We start from the raw sequence: 12,978 nt of genomic DNA on the forward strand, positions 1-12,978 counted from the left end.
TATTGTAGCAGTCACTGAGAAGACAAAAAGTGAAGCATAAAATGAGACAGTAAATAGTAAGTACCTTGAATCATAAATCTCAAAATCAAAAGGCCTGCATTCAAATACATAGGACCATTGAATTTTAGAGCTCAAAGGGAAGGCAATTCAGTAGTAATTCCTTGAGCATTTACTATGTGCAGTAGTCTAAACCATTCAATGATAAAAAAGACTTCGTAGAACTGATAGTCAAAAGAGGGATTTTTGAGATTACACATCAATATTTTTTAAATTATCTAAAACTTGAAATAAATCAGATGGCAGCATGTGCTTCTAATGCCATACTAAAACATTTTTTAAAGGCCAAATTTAGGATTATCTAATTATCTAGGTTAATATGCCTTTAACTTGGTATTTACTTGTTAATTTAAAAATCAGTTATTATGAAGTTACAAGATTTCTGTCTAGTAGAAAAGTCACAATTTTATTATTCCATAAAACATTATCCAATTTTTATAGCTAACCTAGAAATATTCTTTTAACTTAAATTTCTGTAAATGCCTATTAAAACTCTGTTCCTTAAATATTCTTGTAATGAATTAGTCCAAACATGTGTTCATTCCATATGTATGTGAGAGTGAGAACTAAAACCTGCCCATAAGAGTAAGGATGCTCTTCTGTCCCTATGTCAATACCAGTTTTTTAAAAAACCTATCATCTGTCAGCTCAATGAAATATGTATTCACTCCTAAAAGACTAGAAACCAATAAAAAGAGCATCTTATTAAGACTAATAACTTATCAAGATTGTTTCAAAACCCTCGATTTGCGTGCTAACCAATTCAAAGCCGTATATACAAACTCTGTCCAATCCATGCCTTACAAATCTCATCTTAAAATCACCCAGCCCAGGACTTAAAACCCTAGAACTACTCTTACATTGCCTGTTTTGAGACACCACTTAAATTTTCCTAAATATCACCAAACAATCATTAATGAAGCTAAGTTTATTAGAATGCACTACAGTAAAGCAGAACACCTGGTGTTAGTAGTGTCTCAGCAGACTGCATATAGGTGGAGATATTGATAGCTTGGACGTCTAAGCTCAAGTGGTTTAAGGTTGGTGTTTTAAAGGTTTGTTACGGAGAAGAAATTATTGAGAATGGGCATTTTTTTAACATGGTAATGTGGAGTAGTTAGATGCAGTGAGATAAGGATCTTGAAGTGAATCTTCATAAGTAAATTGGCATTTGATAAGTGAGCTGTTTAGCCAAATGAGCAGACTGTTTCAGGAAAAAATATCATTTACATGAATTTTCTGAAGCAATCAGTAAAAGTACTTATTGTTTGCTGTCTTATGTTTCCTGAGTGAAGATTCCCTGGGCCAAAGTCATGTGTTTACCCATGACAGCTCAGTGCCACGTCTTGACGTAGGGGCTGTCATTTCTCTCTAAGATTCTGTCAACTTGGTATTTTCCTTAACTGCAATAAATCTAGTAAGTTTAGCTTCCCGAGCTCAACAGATTATTTCTTTTAGTCTTGGAGTAGTAAACACTTAACAGAAGTTACGTTTTTAATGTGTAGAAAAATATACTTTGACATACAGGTAAATGCTAAATTTAAATAGGTGATTAGGTGATCAACAAACAATTGCTGAAAAAAAGATGCGACATAAAATGTAATCAAAATGTCTTATTAAAAAGGAGATATATATTATTTTATTTAGTTATCTAAAATGTTATAATTGAAATACTTCCATCACTTTAATGGCAAATTTTAGCTCCTTCATAATTTGGGGGTAGGGGCATATGCCAGCAACTTATGAAGAATATCCATGAGATTCCATGAATATATCATAAGAAAAGTATCATCAAACAAATTTCATAGACAGTCATTCTCCTGTGGATTCACCATTCACATCAACACATGAATAGAACTGTGAAGTTTTATATTAAATACTCAGTTTCAATTTTACACAGCATTTTCAAAACTCAGATTGTGGAACTTTTAATTTTTATAACATTTAATATATCCTATAGAACTGGACTCAACATAACATTTGGAGGAAAATAAATCTCAAACATCTTCTTATTTTTGTGATAATGTGAGCAGAGAGTCACAGACACAAAGTTTCTATTACCATACACATAAAGTTTACTTAAATGCTCATCTGTTATGTTTGTTTTAAAAAGTAATTGACCTGGAACCAAGAATATACTCTAAATACATAACAATAAATTCAAACCTATTTAATCAACTGTTCAAATCTTTTGATATCTTTTACTATTTCCCTAAATCAAATTCTAAAAGAGTCTTTCTGACAACAAATTGACTTTCATATTTTTTTACAGGCCCCCTGAAAAATCTCAAAATAATTTTCTTGCCATGTAAAAAGAAAAATTTAAACTTATTAAGTTTATTTAATATATTAAGATATATAGAAAGCACTATCAAATAAGTAAACTGTCTTTGTGTAGATAATTATTAATATAAATAGTTCAGAAATTATATAAAATTACCAGTAATTTATCAATGTTCTTACTGTCTGTATAATCGGTCCTAATTCCAATTACTATTTTTAAATGTTGTATGCCACATAAATACTCCAGAGTATGTTTCTGATAACTGTAAAATCATACCTCTGAACTCAATAAGAATATAATTTTAATAAGAATCCATTCTTCTTATAATAGGACAAAATTGGAAACTTTGCTTACCATGACTGGACAACCATATTTGAGAATGATGTGCATAGAATTGGATATGACCAAATTGCTCCAACAAACTAAGGTTGACTTTATTGAACCAGTATATACAAAGCCCTCTTGGAAAACCAGCCCGGTATCTAGCTCAGTGTTTCCATTCTTACAGGTGAGTGAGGAGGACCACTTCCCAGCAGGTGCAGGAATCTGGAGATATCTTTGAGACTGAGAAGAGAGTAATTCATCGAAACACACAAGTACTGAAGGCAAAGTCTGGTGGTGAGTTCCTGGCTTGGCTTTAAAAGGCCTTTAGCAACACTACAATAATTTCTAATGATTCTCAGTAATTTTAAAATAAAATTGGAATGATAGCTCTTATTTGTTAGTCTATAGAATATCAAAACAAGTAGGGATATTTTAAATCTTTTAAAACATTATTCTAGATTTTAGATATGCTGAGGTATTGATCTCTTAACTTCAAAAACATTCCCTGAACATGTTTTCACAAAATACCATAAATGAAGTACTTTGAATTATCCATAAAAAAGCACAGTAATCCTTGTTTAGTGAAGTAGTTTCATAAGGATAATAAGAGTTCTATTTTTTCAGAGAGAGGTAATATTATAATGCTCTCCAAGCACTACGAATTGTACTCAAGATTAATAGGGTAAAAATTATCAACAGAAGGAGCTGATATCTTAGCAAAGACTGGAGGCAATTCCTTGGACCTCAATGACAGCACTGCATTCCATACAAAAGTCAGCTTGTTCAGCTCAGGTTACCAATGTCTTTACAGCAGCTTCCTCGTAAGTGCTGAAAACATTGCTACCCATTTCCCAAAAGAACTTTGGGCTTATCTTTCCAAGGAGGCAGTCATGCACGACACAAAGAACAAAGGAAACTAGTTATTTCCAGATACCTACAAGAAACTACATGTTAAAAAAAAAAAATCACACACGCACACACACTCCCCCTACCTTCCCTGCATTTATCTTGCCATATCAACTGTGAATACAAATTAAATATACAAAGGAAAAAAAATCTGAAAACTTTCTAACTCTTTCTTTTGTACCCTACACATGAATTGCAGGTTGTACATCTGTTTCTAGCTTATCTCAGAGCCTCAAGACACCCACTGATATTTTCCCAGTTGGCTGACTTAGTTTTACTTTCTCCTTTTCCCATTTGAATTAATCTGGGCCATGACTAAGAGATTTCACTGGAATTTGGCTGAGGGTTTTTCAAAAGACACATAGACACTTCAGAGTTTATGAAAGTGAAAACAGTGACCAATTTCTTCAGGTGTAACAGCAGTCCATAATCAGTCAATTGTTCATCAGAATAAAGGCCTCATTCTTTCAATCTCCTAAGTGGGCTTTATGTTTTAGGCTCTGTTTTCTCACCTCTAAAGAAATGTGGGCCAGGTGTGGTGTCTCATGCCTGTAATCCCAGCATTTGGGGAGGCTGAAGTGAACGGATCACAAGATCAGGAGTTCCAGACTAGCCTGACCAACTTGGTGAAACCCCGTCTCTACTGAAAATACAAAAACAAAAAAATTGTGGGGCTGGGTGGCAGGTGCCTGTAGTCCCAGCTACTTGGGAGGCTGAGGCAGGAGAATCACTCAAACCCAGGAGGTAGGGTTTGCAGTGAACCAAGATCACAAGATCACACCACTGGACTCCACTCTGGGTGACAGAGTAAGACTCTGTCTCAGACAAAAAAAAAAAAAGAAATGTGGAAGGCAAGGCCCAGAAAGGCAGCAGAGCACTTAGCATTTTCTTACTGGGACATGAATCAATTTAGTACTGAAATGTCCTTTAAAACAATGGAGTTAAAACATTATTATAAGAACACTGTACCAAGTTAGAGCAACAGGCAAAGAAGGACATTACATAATGGCAAAAGGATCAATGTAACAAGAAGAGCTAACGATTTTATAGATCAACGAGACAGAAAATTAACAAGGACATCCAGGACTTGAACTCAGACCCGGAACAAGTAAACTTAATAAACATTTATAGAACTCTCCACTTCAAATACATAAAACATACATTACCACCTCACACCTATTCCATAAGTGACTACATAATTGGAAGTAAATCACTCCTCAGTAATCGCATAGCATTTCATAGGTTTAAATGAAATATTGGTTGGCTGCTCGTTTGTTATTTTCTTCCCTTATTCCTTCCTGTTTACATCAAGTATAATTATTGGTATAAAAGAGGTTTTCAATACCCATCACTAAACTGCATTCTAGCCTGGGCAAGAAAGCAATACTCCCATTCTCTCTCCCTCTTTCTCTTCCTTTTTCCTCCTCTTCTTTATTCTTTTTCTTTCTTTCTTTCAAAAAAAAAAATATCATAATACCATAAAAATTTTAAGAAACTGATGTAATATTTTAAGTTTTACATATTCATTTCACAGTCTTCTCTTATGAGTCACCTTAATCTGTACCTCATACAGTATTAAAAAGTTAAGTTGTTTATCTCTGCCCAAATAATCAAAATCAGTGTCTATCCATTTCAAAATAAGAGCTTGGTAAACGGTCTTGCTCAAGTCAAACAGAATTTATTTTTCATTTAAAAAAATGGATGGAGACAATAAAAATCTAACACAGTAGTTAAATAAAAGTTTCAGCCATTTTCTTATAATAATCTTTATTTGTTGTGATTTAAAGAGTTACTTCTGAATCTGGATAATGTCCTTCGACATGTATTTATACTTGATCTTAGCCAAAAGGTCGAGAAGCGATCAACATGTATTTATATCTTTCAAAACCACCAAATTGATTTTGGAAGTTAAAGTGTTAAAAACATATTCTGACATGATAACTACCTGGAAAGTGTGAAAGCACCAGAATCTGTCAAAGGGGACACGAGTTGGCACCACTCTCCCTATAAAAGCCTCCTTCCCCTCTCCTCCATCTCAAGCCATGTTACTCCTCAATCGTCCCAACTTTGCATGAGAGGCAGACACCACCTACTCTGATCACACCTCACCTCTCTTTACATCCTAAAAAAAAAAAAAAAAAGAACACTGTACCAAGTTAGAGCAACAGCCAAAAAATATTCAATTGAGCAGGGGAAAAAAATTGAGGGGTGCATACATGTGAAAGGGTTAAACAAAAGAACTTGCAAGACATACAGAATGTCTAAATATAGGTAATAATACAGCAAAATTTCTACTTCTCAGTTGCCTTCCCTGTATTCTCATTTGAAACGGATTTTTAGAACAGAAAGTGGTCAGTGTCAATGGCCACTTGACATGAAACTGTAACACCGCCAAATCTAGGACCTTGCAACTATAGGCTTTCTTAAAATTTGCTCCAAAAGTGGACCTGCATTCTATTGACTCAGTGTGAGAAAATGTGTGCTAGCGAGAACACTGTCTGAATTCATATCTAAAATACCTTTAATTTGGAAGACTAAAACAGGTTATTAATAAAAAGTTTTTTAAACTTTGTTTTTAATGATTGGGTATTGAATAGTAAAAAAAAAAAATCACTTATCTTACATGGCCATAGACAAAATTTTCTAAATAAGCAAATTTTGTTACTGAAACAGTCTAGATCTTACTGCTTGCTACACTGAAAGCCAATTACTGAGACAATGATTATTACCAAGGAAGAAAGCTTTAATTGAGTGCTGTAGCCAAGGAGATGAGAGATCAGTCTCAAATCCACCTCTCTGACTAAAATTAGGGGTTTATGTAGCATGGAAGACATATAACTATGCATGAGAGAAAAGGAATTTGGGAGTGCTAAGGAAGCAATGAGAATAAGGGGCCTGGAGTTTCATTATCTGGATGGGATGATCTGGTGAGTTTCAGTTATTTGGTACCTTTGAGAGTCCTGGAAGTCCTTTCCTAAGGAAGGAACTCAGACTAAACAAATGTAAGTTTCCAGCTTTAAGACCAGAAGTATCCGTTTCTATGTTTAATGTGTGTGTATATATATATATACACACGCAGACACATATATACACACACACATACGTACACACATACACACACACACACACACACACACACACACACGGGACTACTGGATTTGTTGCAGTCCTCACTTTCTCTTTATCAATTCCTCAATCATGGGGAATCTGGAAATCTTTCTGGCTACCTCCTGCTGAGGAGGGGCATTATGAGCAGCTCCATACCATGTGTGACCACATGGCCACCCAGGAACCAAAGGTTCATCTAACACTATAGTTTTCTTCTAAAACACTGTATTTCTGTCTCCAGCCCCCACTTCCACAAAAGAAAAATTATAGCAGGACCACCCTACCTGCAAAATATGCTTCAGTCTCATATACTTGACTCTCCTAAATTGGCTTTGCTGAAAACTCACACAAGGCCATTTCAGTCTAAGCCCTAGTGTGACAGTTAATACTGAGTGTCAACTTGACTGGATTGAAGGATTTGAAGTATTGATCTTGTGTGTGTCTATGAGGGTGTTGCTAAAGGAGATTAACATTTGAGTCAGTGGACTGGGAAAGGCAGACCCACCCTTGATCTGGGTGGGTACAATCTAATCAGCTGCCAGCCTGGCTACAATATAAGCAGGCAGAAAAATGTGAAAAGAGAGACTGGCCTAGCCTCCCAGCCTACATCTATCTCCTGTACTGGTTGCTTCCTGTCCTCAAACACTGGACTCCAAGTTCTTCAGTTTTGGAACTCAGACTGACTCTCCTTGCTCCTCATCCTGCAGACAGCCTATTGTTGGACCTTGTGATTATGAGTTAATCCTTAATAAACTCATATATATGTAATAAATAATAAACTCATATATATGTATATATTTCCATTAGTTCTGTACCTCTAGAGAACCCTAATACAGATTTTGCTACCAGAAATTGTTCTAGAGGGACAGAATATAAAGGACAGAGTTCTTTTGTTGATTTTGGGGCTTCTGGAGTTGACTGCTTAATATAATTAGAATAAAAAATGATAAGGACTCTACTTCTAATAGTATGGAGAACACTGATAGCCCTTGGCATAAACTGTTTAGAGAGTTATGCAAAACAAATGCATTTAACACTCCTGATTCATTGCTCATGAGAGGCAAAGGGTTTAGTCACTCTATACATAACTCTGACCATATGTGGAGAACCAGGAAACATAATGAAGCTGGTTGGTTGCTCTTAAGTTCAGTGGACAAAGTGATGGAAGAAAATGATGAACTCAGAGATTCTATCTCCCAACTTCAGAAGAAGATACTAAGCCTCTGCTAAGATTGCCCTGAGTGAAAGTCTTCACTCCTATAGAGAAACAGCTAAAAATATGGAAAAACAGACACAAGCCCTCATCATCTGAGCTGACCTGCAATGAAAGGTGCACGCACAGCCTCCCCAGCTGTCTACTGTTAAAATGAAGGCACAGATTGGAAAAGAATGGGACCCAGCAACTTGGAACGGGAACATACAGGAGGACTCTGATGAAGCTGGAGACACTGAATTTGTAAACTCCAATGAAAGTTTTTTGCCAGAAGAAAGAGCTTCTCCATCCGTAGTAGTGACAACATCCTCTCCCCAACCCATGCTGCCATCAGCCTTTCCACCTTTGTCTGAGGAAATAAACTCTGCACTACCTGAGGTGACAGTGATGGATTTCCCTGAGGCTGCCACCAGGCAAGGTAATATTGATTGATTCTCCCCGGTAGCCACCCACAACACCCTGTTTGCTTCTAGACCTATAACTAAAGTCCTGGCAGACCCCTATATGTGAGACTGAGAGTGTGTTCCTTGAGGAGGTGCACTCCACTTGAAGAGAACTGCTTGAGTTTTCTAATTTATATAAATAGAAATCTGGAGAACAGGCATGGAAAGAGATACTAAGGGTGTAGGATCACATAGAAGATAACTAAGGGTGTGGAAGGAACATAGAGTTGGATCAGGCTGAATTTATTAATTTGGGCCCACTAAGTAGGGACATTGCATTTAATGTTGCAGCTTGGGGAGTTTAAGAAGGTTCCAATAGTTTATTTGCTTGGTTAGCTGAAAGGTGGGTTAAAAGTTGGCCCACTGTGAGCGAGCTGGAAATGCCAGATCTCCCTTGGTTTAATGTTAGAGGAAGTGATCCAAAGACTTAGGGAGATTGGGATGATGGAGTGGATTAGTCACTTTAAACCTATTCATTCAGGCTAGGAGGGCCCAGAACATATACCCTTGACCAATGCTTTGAAAGATAGATTTGTGAGGGCAGCACCTGCATCTTTGAAGAGACAGTGATTACTCTTCTCTGTATGTCAGATCTAATGGTGGAAACCACAGTCACTGAACTACAAAATTTAAATACAATGGGAATAATTGGATGGTGAGGTGGCAGAGGCTAAATGGTGGCACTCAACTGTCAAAGGCAAGGTGGGCGTAGCTATTGTAATGGACAGCAGAGACAAAGCAGCAATCAGAATAATCTGACTTCTGTAGAACTCTGGCATTGGCTAATCACAGCGTTTTTAGAAGTGAAACTGATGGGAACCCTACCTCATTCCTATTTAATTTGTACAAGCAGAAAAGAAGTCTATGTTAAATGGACAAAAGACTAATTTGAATTATAAAAACAGAGAATCACAGCCCCTCAATCAATTTCCAGACTTCAGCCAGTTTACAGACTCAGAACTCCTTCAATAAAGGGCAGGCTGGGTCCCCTTGAAGAAGGACCCCACTACACTACTGATGATTTATGAAGTGAATCTTTCTCCCATTCTTCTCCAAGGAGACCTCCGCCCTTTTACCAGAGTAACTGTGCACTGGGGAAAGGGAAATAATTGTATATTTCAGGGACTACTGGACACTGACTGTGAGCTGACATTGATTCTGGGGGACCCAAAATATAATTGTGGTCCTTCAGTTAAAGTAGGGGCTTATGGAAGTCAGATAATCAATGGACTTTTAGCTCATGTCTGACTTATGGTGGGTCCAGTGGGTCTCCAGATTCATCCTGTGGTCATTTCCTCAGTGCCAGAGTGCATAATTGGCACAGACATACTTAGCAGCTGGCAGAACCCCCACATTGGTTCCCTGACTGGTAGAGTGAGGACTTGTATGGTGGGAAAGGCCAAGTGGAAGCCATTAGAGCTGCCTCTACTTAGAAAAATAGTAAATCTAAAACAGTATCATATCCCTGGAGAAGCTGTGGAAATTAGTGCCATCATCGAAGACTTGAAAGACAGAAGTGTGGTGATTCCCACCACATCCCTGTTCAACTCTCCCATTTGGCCTGTGTGGAAGAGAGCTGGATCTTGGAAAATGACAGTGGATTACCGTAAGCTTAACCAAGTGGTGACTCCGATTGCAGCTGCTGTATCAAATGTGATTTCATTGCTTGAGCAAATTAACACCTCTCCTGGTACCTGGCATACAGCCATTGACTTGGCAAATGCCTTTTGTTCCATTCCTGTCCATAAGGCTAACCAGAAGGAATTTGCTTTCAGCTGGCAAGGCCAACAATATACCTTTACTGTCCTAACTCAGGGGCATACAAACTCTCCAGCTTTGTGTCATAATCTTATTCTGAGAGATATTTTTCAGTTTTTGCTTCTGCAAGATATCATGCTGGTCCATTATATTGATGACATTATGCTTATTGGATCCAGTGAGCAAGAAGTAGCAAACACACTGGACTTATTGGTGAGACATTTGTATGCCAGAAAATGGGAAATAAATCTGAATAAAATTCAGAGACCTTCTACCTCAGTAAAATTTCTAGGAGTCCAGTGGTGTGAGGCCTGTTGAGGTATTCCTTCTAAGGTGAAGGATAAGTTGTTGCATTTGGCCCCTCCTACAACCAAGAAAGAGGCACACTGTCTATTGGGCCTATTTAGATTCTGGAGGTAACACATTCCTCATTTGGATGTGTTACTCTGGTCCATTTATCAAATGACCCAAAAGTCTGCCAGTTTTGAGTGGGGTCCAGAACAAGAGAAGGCTCTTCAACAGATCCAGACTGCTGTGCAAGCTGCTCTGCCACTTGGGCCATATGACCCAGCAGATCTGATAGTGCTTGAGGTGTCGGTGGCAGATATGTATGCTATTTGCAGCCTTTGGCAGGCCCCCATAGGTGAATCATACTGAAGTCCTCTAAGATTTTGGAGCAAACTTCTGCCGTCTTTTATAGATAACTACTCTCCTTTGGAAAGACAGCTCTTGGCCTGTTACTGGGCTTTGGTGAAAACTGAACATTTGACTATGAGTCATCAAATCACCATGCAACCAGAACTGCCTATCATGAATTGGATGCCTTCTGACCCATCTAGCCATAAAGTGGGTCAGGCACAGCAGCATTCCATCATCAAATGGAAGTGGTATATATGCGATCAGGCTCAAGCAGGTCCTGAAGGCACAAGTTACATGAGGAAGTGGCTCAATTGTACTTGACCTCCACCCCTTCCACCCTGCCCTCTCTCCCACAGACTGCACTGAAGACCCCATGGGGAATTCCCTATGATCAATTGACAGAGGAAGAGAAGACTGGGGCTTGGTTCATAGATGGTTCTCCATGATATGCAGGAACCACCTGAAAGTGTACAGCTGCAGCACTATAGCCTCTTTCTAGGACATCCCTGAAGGACAGCAGTGAAGGAAAGTCTTCCCAGTGGGCAAAACTTTGAGCAGTGCCTCTGGTTGTGCACTTTGCATGGAAGGCAGAGATGGTCAGATGTGAGATTATGTTCTGATTCATGGGCTGTAGCCAATGGTTTGGCTGGATGGTCAGAGATTTGGAAGAAGCACGATTGGCAATTGGTGACAAAGGTATTTGGGGAAGAGGTATGTGGATGGACGTCTTTGAGTGGTCAAAAGCTGTGAATATATTTGTATCCCATGTGAGTGCTCACCAATGGGTGATCTCAGCAGAGGAGGATTTTAATAATCAAATGGATAGGATAATTCATTCTGTGGACACCACTGAGTCTTTCCCCAGCCACCCCAGTCATCGCCCAATGGGCCCATGGACAAAATGGCCATGGTGGCAGGGATGGGTGTTACACATGGGCCCAGCAACATGGTCGTCCACTTACCAAGGCTGACCTGGCTATGGATTACTCAATTTGCCAGCAGCAGAGAACAACACTGAGCCACTGAGCCCTCAATATGGCACCTATTCCTGGGAGTGATCAGGCAGCTATCTGGTGGCAGGTTAATTATATTGGACCTCTTCCATCATGGAAAGGGCAGAAGTTTGTCCTTACCAGAATAGACACTTATTCTAGATATGGGTTTTCCTATCCTCCTGCATGCAATTCTTCTGCCAAGACTACCATCTGTGGAGTCACAGAATACCTTAGCCACCATTATGGTATTCCACACAGCATTGCCTCTGACCAAGACACTCACTTTATGGCCGAAGAAGTGTGGCAGTGGGCTCGGGTTCATGGAATTCACTGGTCTTACAATGTTCCCCATCATCCAGAAGCAGCTGGATTGATAGAACAGTGGAATAGCCTTTTGAAGTCACAATTACAATGCCAACTAGATGGCAATACTTTGCAGGGCTGGGGCAAAGTTCTCCAGAAGGCCATGTATGCTCTGAATCAGCCTCCAATATATGGTATAGTTTCTCTCATATCCAAGATTCATAGATCCAGGAATCAAGTGTTGGAAGTGGGAATGGCACCACTCACCATCACACCTAGTGATCCACTAGCAAAATTTTTGCTTTCTGTTCCCATGACATTACAGTCTGATGGCCTAGAGGTCTTAGTTCCAGAGGAAGGAATGCTACCACCAGAAGATACAACAATTCCATTAAAGTAGAAGATTGCAACCTGGACACTTTGGGATCCTTGTACCTTTATGTCAACAGGCTAAAAAGGGAGTGACAATGTTGGCTGGAGTGATTGACCTGGACTATAAAGATGAAATCAGCCTGTTACTCCACAAAGATGTAAGGAAGAATATGCATGGAATACAGGAGATCCATTAGGGTATCTTATTATTACCATGCCCTGTGATTGATCCAGAAAGGACTACAAATGACCCAGACTCTTCAAGAATGAAGGTTTGGGTCACTCCACCAGGAAAAAAAAAAAAACAACCCACAACCTGCCGAGGTGCTTGCTGAAGGCAAAGGGAATACAGAATGTGTAGTGGAAAAAGGTAGTCATCAATACCTGCTATGACCACGTGATCACAGAAATGGGACAGTAATTTTCATGAGTATTTCCTTCTTTTGTTAAAACATGTTTGTACATGTATACACTTGTATTAAGAAAATATCTTCATTTTATTTCCTTTCTCCTTTATCATGCGACATAATATTTATTGACTTCACATCAGTATGTAAGTATTGTTAACTTTATGTA

At 38.6% G+C, this 12,978-nt stretch overlaps 1 pseudogene; it reads left to right on the forward strand.

Moving 5' to 3' along the window:
- LOC135277770 (uncharacterized) overlaps positions 1-12,430 on the forward strand; it is a 31,617-nt pseudogene extending 19,187 nt beyond the window's left edge.
- The last annotated feature ends 548 nt before the right edge of the window (positions 12,431-12,978 follow it).

This window comes from Aotus nancymaae, unplaced genomic scaffold (assembly GCF_030222135.1).
Source record: "Aotus nancymaae isolate 86718 unplaced genomic scaffold, 86718_ANA_hifiasm-v0.15.2.pri h1tg000033l, whole genome shotgun sequence".
NCBI classification, from domain to species: Eukaryota; Metazoa; Chordata; class Mammalia; order Primates; family Aotidae; genus Aotus; species Aotus nancymaae.